Source organism: Panthera onca, chromosome B4, assembly GCF_046562875.1.
Source record: "Panthera onca isolate mPanOnc1 chromosome B4, mPanOnc1 haplotype 2, whole genome shotgun sequence".
Taxonomy (NCBI): Eukaryota; Metazoa; Chordata; class Mammalia; order Carnivora; family Felidae; genus Panthera; species Panthera onca.
Window position 1 is genome coordinate 33,692,670 of NC_138345.1, and position 9,106 is coordinate 33,701,775.

General features: G+C 43.9%; 1 pseudogene; it reads right to left on the bottom strand.

Moving 5' to 3' along the window:
• Nucleotides 1-2,060: 2,060 nt before the first annotated feature.
• Nucleotides 2,061-3,504, bottom strand: LOC132660386 (glia maturation factor beta-like; annotated as a pseudogene).
• Nucleotides 3,505-9,106: the final 5,602 nt, after the last annotated feature.

Below are 9,106 nucleotides of genomic sequence, written 5' to 3' on the forward strand. Positions count from 1 at the left end.
TTAAAAAACAAAAAACAAAAACAAGCAAGACAAGAAAAAAGGAACCTCATTAAAAAATACATTCTTGCAGCACTAGTTTCTCTTATTGCTGCAAACCAGGTGAAACGAATCTCATTTCCTTCATTGAAAAACATTAAAAACATTCTCCATTCACTTGGGTTATATCTGCATTTCTGCAGAAATAGCATTAATTCTCCAATATCAAAACACCTGTTTCAAGAATTCATAAACTTCCTGGGAAAAGTTTTCTCTCTCTCTGTCTCTGTCTCTGTCTCTCTCGCTCTGGAAATTGGAATAACGCATCCCTCGCATTCATTAACCAAAAAAATACCCACTCTAGCACTTCCTCATCTCAAACTTTCTTCCTATTGCTTCCTGTTTTTTTTAGATTAGTGAAGCCAAACAGTGTTGGCAACAGAAGATTCAAAATTGTGAAAATTCCAACTATCTTCACCTCTTTATTAACGCTGGCACAGAACTCCCAAAAATAATGCAAAGAATAGATGAATGGAAAATAGTCCAACATGAAAAAATGCCTTTCTAGTTTTGAAATGACTAAGCTATTCTTTTTTTAAAATACTTTTTTAATGTTTCATGTATTTTTAAGACATAGAGCATGAGTGGGAATGGGGCAGAGAGAGAGGGAGACACAGAATCAGAAGCAGTTTCCAGGTTCTGAGCTGGCAGCACAGAGCCCGACGCAGGGGTTGAACGAGCTATGAGATGATGATTTGAGCCAAAGTTGGAGGCTCAACCGACTGAGCCACCCGGGTGCCCCTAAGATATTCTTAACATAAGAATTTGCTCGCCAAATTTGATTAGTCTTTGGAGTCTCAAGACATTTGTCAAATTAAGTTAAATATTTATATGTTAAAATATACTATATATTAGAATCCTTGCTCTATGCCAACGATGCCAAGACAGATGTATGGTTTAGAATATCTTCTGACATTTAGAATACAAGGTGCAATTTCTAATGATGTGTTAATGTTATTAACACTGGCTAAGGTTTTGAAATAATTTTTTCCCATGGCACAAACTGATCATAAATATACTTCTCAACCGCCATATACTCACCAATGCAAGCAGACACTTGGAACTTTAGAAATATGAAGTTGACTTTATTGCAAACTTCAGATAAACACATTACAAAATTGTTTCACTTGGACCCTTTACAAAAGTATTAATTTCACCAAATCTGGAACACTGGCAGTATAAAAGTCTTTAACTTCAAAGCTAACAAACCAGAGGCACAGTATCAACACACTTAAAATGGCTAGTGTTCACAGGACAGCACTGAGAGGTGTTTTATAATTACATAGTGTTTTCAACCTAGATCCAAAACTACCTAGTATGACACAACCAGGAATGAAGCTCGATTAGTTCCAACCTATCAATTTCCAAGAATAAGATGCTATTTTCTACTCAGAAGAGACCCTAACAGTCATACCTATTATAACATTTCACTCCCAGACCTTAAGAATGAATGACTGAGGAACAAAATTTCTGGACTTGATTAAAAAGGTATAGGAAAACAAAGAAGGCATGGAGTTGATGAAAAATGTACTTGTAATATAGATTACACCACCAAAAATTACTTTTCATGGCTCAAAACTGGGTCATTTGTCTTTTACCCCAAATTAATTTCAAAGATTTGACAAGTGATAGTACGATATTTTCATCTATGAACGGCTAATAATCCAGTATTTGTCAAAAAGAGGCAACTGTGGCCTGTCACAATCCAATACCCACTTGCCAAGTGTCTGCAAATAGTAACAAATTCTAAACCATAAGTTACCGAAATTAGTCGCAAGAGTGCAAAAAGTCCTTGGAGAGAAGTAGCCCACCTAACATTTCCAAACATAAGGAAATACTTTACAAAGTTTCATTACTATGAAGATGATTTCTCCTTTGTTCAAACTTTGAACAAAATGAAGAATTTTTCTTTACTGCAGGAAACGAACTGGGAGGAACAGTGCAGTTTTAGGCATAAATACTTATGTCTGGTTCCAATATGGTCAGCTTAATACTTAAATACATTAGAAACAGACAAGTTCACATTAGTGGAAAAATCCAAGTTTCTCACGTAGCCATTCTTCAGTGTTTCTTATTTCAAATACCGTGGGTAGTTCTGCTGTCGGGACTAACTTATTCTTACTCCCAGCATACATCATTTGTTGTTTGCCAGAGTCCTAGCCCCAGCAGGTCCAGGGGTTCCCGAAGGATGAACGGCGTCAGTGAAAAAGTGAAAATAAAACAAAACTAAAACAAAAATAAAAGGCTAAAATAAAAAAACCAAAATAAAAATGGACACAGACAACAGCAGTGTGTTGAACTGGCCAATTTCTTGCAGTAAACGTGGCATTATATATACTAGTGATTTCCTTGTACATCAACTATGTTTTTCTAACATCTAATTGTGAAAACGTTCCTATGTATAAACAACCTTTAAGAAATAAGAAACTTATTAAGAAATTTCCCGCATACCCTTTGATTATAGATTAATTTCTTACATTCCATTATGCATCTGCATTTATGTATAATCTACAAAGTATTTGCTTTGCTGTTCTAGTGAAAGGCCCTCTATTTCTCAACACCTCAAGTGGAACTGTTACAGGGACATGACCTCCTAACCACATGAGGCCAGAACAATGTGTTTGCCTTGGTCCGAGGTGCCAGAAAGGGGCTGAAAAAGCCTTAGAAACCCATGCCTCATACATTCTCAGAGAGACAATGCACCTAGGAACCAATGAACCATTCTCTACTATAACCGACCAGGTTCAGTCATCTGGAATGCCTCCAGGGGGCCAGGTGGGCCTAGGGGTTGAAGTCACCTGTGCCCAGAAATACACTACTTAGTTGCCGGAGTGGGGCTTTCAAATCCATATGTCTCTCCTATACAGACCCTCTTTGCTGGCAAATGCATGAGGCTATCCTTCCTGTAAGTAGAGGAGTCTCCATAGAGGATGGCAAGGGCTAAACGTAAGGCCGCACAATTTCTTGTGGAACCTTATTTTCTTCCTAATAGTTTTTTCCCAGGGGGCCTGCCGAGGGCAATTCCCCAACAGACAATACCCCAGGTAGTTTTAATAAGGCCAAATTACCTAAAAGCGGGAGTACAAGAAGCTTCACTGTCGGCCGGCCGCCCTGCAGTCACCAATCCACCCACAGCCAGGGCCCTGCCACTCAGGCTGGGATAGCTCGGCTTCCAGCAGTTGTTGAGGCTTACATCCAACAGGGCTGGAGAAAATAAGGCAGAGGATACGAACCTCTTCCATCATCATGTTGGTATTTATAACTATACACCGTGAATGTGGTTGCCATTCAAGCAGTTTGTCATTAAGTTCATCAGGTGAAAAGCCCTCCAGCTCTTCATCGAGTACCACCAGGCGTTTGTCCTTACCAATCTTATGATGGCAGCATTGTTTCTTTATGAAAACCAAATTTTCTCAGCTTTTCCACTAAATCTTCAGCAACATCACAAACCACCAAAGACTCCCTCATTTTCTTCCTGCCCATCAGCAGCCTGTAGCCTTGTTTCAGGCTCCTTTAAAAATGGCACGTCTTCGATCGCCTCCCTTCCTGCCCCAGCGCCTGGCAGAGCCGCCCCCATCCCTACAGTAGTTCTTGAATGGTCTTTTTCAGTGAGAAAGACCTCTTTCAGCAGTTTCTCAAGAAGACTGCCCACAGGTGAACCGTCTGCTCTTCAGAGTGAAAGCATCTTTCACAGCCAGGGCGGGAAACAGTTTGGTTAACCATCATTTCTTTTCTCAGCCAGCCAAACACCCAGTACTCCCAGGAAGGCAATCATTCCTTTGGGGTATCAGGAAATGATTGCACTTGGTTAGCAGAGACCAGAGTCAGAGCTCATTAGGAAAGGCAGGGCACTCACTATGTGGGGGACAGCCTCATTTAGCCTTGCCTGGGACCCATAACATAGTGATCACTACAGCCAAGGAATTGCAATGGTGGTTGCCCAAGGGCCAAAGGGTTTCATTTCAGCTGAGAATGGGGTAAAGTTGAGAATGAAGTGTCCTGCTCCATGTTCCTCTTGTCCCAGAAGTGAGGATAGCTCCCTCTTGATACCTCTGACCCTGACTACACACAAGCATTCCTGCCGGGTACCTTGAAATGCACTGGACTTGGCTTTGTCAACAGAGTACTGAAAAGCAAGTTTGGAGGGACCCCGTGACCCAGCGTATCCCAGAGTGACAAGAATTTGGCCATACTCCCTAGTGAAAAGAAGAAATGGCTCTGAGATGCTGTGCCTGAATGGACAACAGGGAGAAGTGAGCTGGAAAAAAAGCAACAGGGTGGACGAGAAGACACAGAAGGCCAAAGTTTTAATGAACACCAAAGAATGGCATATGGCAAAAAAATAAAAAATAAAAAAAATAAATGAAGTGACTAGCACAATCTCCTGGCAAGATGGTTGTCTCTGGAGTAAGAACAATTTGTGGGCTAGGACAAAGGGAAACTTCCTGCAGTGTCCCTTCAGAAGGAGAGGGAAACTTTCTGGCATTGGGTTTTTTTTGCCCTGTCCTTGGAGGCAGTCAAGCTACACAGCTAGCAGTTTCTGGCTTGTGGCTGACCCTCAAGTATTTCCACAGGGGCTCTGTTGCAATGGTCCTTGAATGGGCTGTTTCTGCACATCCTGCAGGTCCTGAAGAATACTGCAAATGGGTGAACTGTCTGCTCTACAGAATGAAGGCATCTCTAGCAGCCAGTGGTTGGAGTTCTGCTGCCCAACTACTCCCATGCCAACTCCAGCCTTTCAAGCACCAAGTCATCAGTGACAGGGAGGGTGGGGGTCAGTTGATCCTTTTATGTATCAGAAACTGCATGCTTTCAGTTAACATGGGAGCAGCATGGCAACTTTCCCCCAATCCCTGGGCTTGACTGAATTAACTGACAGGCCCACTATGCCTAGTGGGAACCAAGATATAAAGAGATAATTCACAAGAGAGGGGGCAGTGGGTAAGTGGCTGACTCTTGATTTCAGCTCAGGTCACGTTCTCATGGTTGTGAGGTCAGGCCCCCCATCTGGTTTGTGCTCACACCATGGAGCCTGCGTTAGATCCTGTGTCTCCCTCTTTCTGCCCTCCCCCACCCATGCTGGCTCTCTCTGTCTCTCTCTCACACTCAAAAATGAGAAATATTTAAAAACAGGTTTATAAAAAGAATAAGAACCAGTGAGCGAATGGAGGCTCAAAATCACTCCTTTCATATGAGAAATGTATCCAGCAGAGAATAGAGTGACTAGTATAATCTACTTGAAGCTGGCTGTCTTAAGAAGAGGAAACCCCTCTGCACTGGGTAAAGGGAAAAACACCACTGGTTTTGCCTGGAAGCCCAGGCCAGAGGAAACCTTAATCTGGAATTCCATTGAGAATGGGATACAACTGAAAGTGTTTGGCTCAGATTTTCTTGTTGCAGAAAAAGGACCAGTTTTCTGCTAACTCCTCTGGGCCTGCCTACATGCACACATTCCATGCTGGGCCCCTCAAGTATGCTAGGTTTCCTGATGTGTGCATGGTCCTAAAATACACGTGGTGAGAGACCCCATAGCCCCAAGTATCCTAGAGTCCAGAGAACTTGACCCGAGCCCTCAGTTAAACTGAGACTGCATTGGTCTTAAACTCTGGCACCAAATGTTTACAATAGGAAACCTAGTTGGACAAAAAGACCAAAATTGGTCATGCATACACACAGACCCAAAGTTCTTTCTTATAGAGGAGAATAGGATAAAGCAAAGAACAAACTGACAACATAATCTCCAGTGTAAGACACACCTAATGGGTTGGGCCCAGAGAAATGTCCACTGACTACATCTGACACCCCTTAGTGCCAAACAAGTTCACCCAGAAGGTAGGGAAGCCAGGAATTCTTCTGGCCATGGTAGTTTCTCAGACCCTTTCCATCAAGCCTAGGTGCAATATGCCTTCAGTGATTCAAGGTCAGTCTCACTGCGGAGCTTCAGGTGTTTGGAACCAGGCTCTGGGGCAGGAGACTTTGGGCTCTTTCTACACTGGCCCATGTCTGGGAGCAAACTGCCCATGTGAGAGGCTTCTGCTTTTCAGAATGAAGGCAGATCAATGATCCCAGTGAGGGACACAATCAGCGTAAACATCCCTATGCCACCTGCAGCTTGTGAAGCACCACACTTTCCAAGGAGAGCAATTTTCTCTTGGGATGTCAGAAACTGATTGCTCTTGGTTAGCGCAGGCAGTGACAGGGAGGTCTCCATTCATCCCTGAGGGATTTTCATGTGAGTGAGGACCCATTTCTCCTGTGACCCTAAACATCTACAAAGGTATGGAACATATGGAGGCTCAGAATTCTTTATGTTTGGAGAGATACAAGATATAACATAGAATGAGGTGCCTAGCTTCATTTCCCCTTTCTGCAGAACTGAGGCTGGCTGCATCCCACTGTTCTGTCCCTGCCTACATGCAAACATTCTGTGTTCGGCTCCCTCCAATGTCCTATGTCAAACTTTTGTGGCCAACGGTAAGGCTGAAAAGCAAGGCCTGTGGGTCCATGTTGCCCAGCTTTTCTCCAGGTAGGGAGAATGTGGCCTGACTCCCCACTTGAGAGAGGATGTGGCTCTTAAATTCTGACCTTGAATCCCCACAGTGAATGCCTAGGTAGAGTGCCAAGGGATGGGAATGCAGACCCGAATGGCCCAAGGTCTTCACTGCAGATGAGGACAGCTTAATGCTGAGAGTGAAATGCATAGCTAAGCTCCTTCTGGCCACCCAAGAGAGGCCAGCTCCCTCCCAGCTCCTCTGGTCTTGGCCTATGGGTAGAAATTCTGTACTCGGCACCTTGCAATGTCTTGTGCCTGCTTTTGTCAATAGTTAGGAAAGGCAAGTCTCAAGGGGCCCCGTTGTTCAACCTATCCCTGAGGAAGCTGAGCTCAATGCCACTGCCCAGTCCAAAGAGGAGATCTCTCTTGGACACTGGCTGTGAATGTCTCACAGGGAAGACCTCGTTTGAAAAAGGGCAAAATGATAGAGAGGGATATATGGATTGCCTAAGTTCTCATTATCAAAGAAGAATGGAAGAAATCTGAGAAGGAAGTGACCAGCACACTCTCTTGGCAAGCTGTCTTGGGAATGAGAAACACCTCTTGGCTGGGGCAAAGGAACCCTCCACTGCCTGCCCTGGCAACCAGTCTTGCAAGAATTCTTCCTTTGGGACTTGAGAAAGGGATGAGAATCTTGTGGCACCGAGTGGATTTCTTCTGACCTACAATGGATAGTCACCAGTGGTTTTGGTGTAATGGGTTTTGACATTTAGGTGTTTGGAATCAGGCTCTGTGGAAGTATTGCTTGAAGAGGCAAAGCCCTGGCCACTTCTTGGAAGTTAAATTCCCATCCGGGCACCATTTGTTTTTCCAGATGAAGTCATCTCAAGAAGCCAGGAGAGGGAGGCAGCTTGGGTAACTATCAATGCAAAACCCCACAAGGTCAGTCACAGGTTATCATTAGGGATACCAGAAAATCTGAGAAGAAACAAACAAGCTCTGTTGCTCTTCTCCCCACAATTGACGATGCTTCCTCCCAAATCTCTGGCTTTGCCTATACAACAACAATTTTTCTGGCAAGTTCAAGTGCCCTATTTTTTTTTGTCAAAGTATTCCTCAAAAAGTTTTATATTTATTTATTTATTTTTGAGAGAGAGAGAGAGCACAAGTAGGGGAGGGGAAGAGAGAGGAGACATAGACTCTGAAGCAGGCTCCAGGCTCTGAACTGTCAGCACAGAGCCTGACTTGGGGCTCGAACTCACAAATTGTGAGATCACGACCTGAGCCGAGCGGAAGTCAGATGCTTAACCAACTGAGCTACCCAGATGCCCCATTCACAAAGTATTCCTTAAAGGCAAGTCCCAAGGGCCTTTTGCCCAACCTATCTATGCCAGAGTCAGGATGACTTGCTCAGGTTCCCCAATTAACATGAAGGGACATTTCTCTTTAGTTCTGGCCTTGCAATCCCCACAGTAGGGACTTTAAAAAAAGAGCAAGGGGATGGGAAGGGATACACACAAAGCTAAAGATCTTCATTTCAGATGAGAATGGGATAGTTCTGGGAATAAAGAGAAGAGCACAATCTGCTGCCAAGCTCGCTGTTTTCAGAAAGAACAAGCACCCATGGGCTGGGTAAATGGGAATCACCCATCTGCTTCATGAGGGAGCAGAGGGAAAGCTGAGGGCCAAACACAAACTAGCATTACCTGACCACCCCAGGTGGGATATGGATGACATTCTTCAGACACTCCTGGCTGCCCAAGGGCAAAGGGAATCACAGAAAACAAATGGTTAAAGTGATAGAGCCTCCAACCATAAATTACAAGTAAAAGGCAGGGGTCTGATCTCCAGAATCCTATAGACTCAGAGTCCTGGAGCCCCAACATCACCCTGCCCTCCACAGTGATGTACAGAGCAAAGGCAAGAAGGAAATGTCATACATATAAAACTGAATTTCCTGGGGTAACTTGCTGGCTGAGTCCCTTAAGCCTCAGACTTTCACTCAGGTCACGACCTCACAGTTTCTGTGTGTTGACAGCTCAGAGTCTGGAGCCTGCTTCTGATACTGTATCTCCCTCTCTCTCTGCCCCTCTCCTCGAGAAAATTCTCTCTCTCCTCTCTCTTTCCTCTCTCTCGCCCTTCTGTCTCTCCTCCTCTCTCTGTCTCTCTCTTTCTCTTTCTCTCTCTCTCCTCCTCTCTGCTCTCCCTCTCAAAAAATAAACATTAAAAAAAAGAAAACTTCATTTCCTTGTTCCCTGCAGCCCATTGGCAAATACTTGAGGCTGGCTGAGTCAAAGGGTCTCCAAGAACTGCCTTCTGTCTTAATGTAAATGTTTTGCTAGAGGGAAAAACCACTTTAGCTTGACAATAGGCCTCCTGTAATCTGTGAGTCCTTAGCATATGAGTCTCCTTGTCAACTTGACACTTGAGTTTACCTTTTGCCCAAACCCTTGGTATACAAACAGGCTTTCTTCACATTAATAAGGATAATAATCACAATAACAACAATAAATCAGAAGAAAAACACTGAGGGTCAAAGTTGTTCACTTTAGGTGAAAATGGAGGGAGGTTGTGACT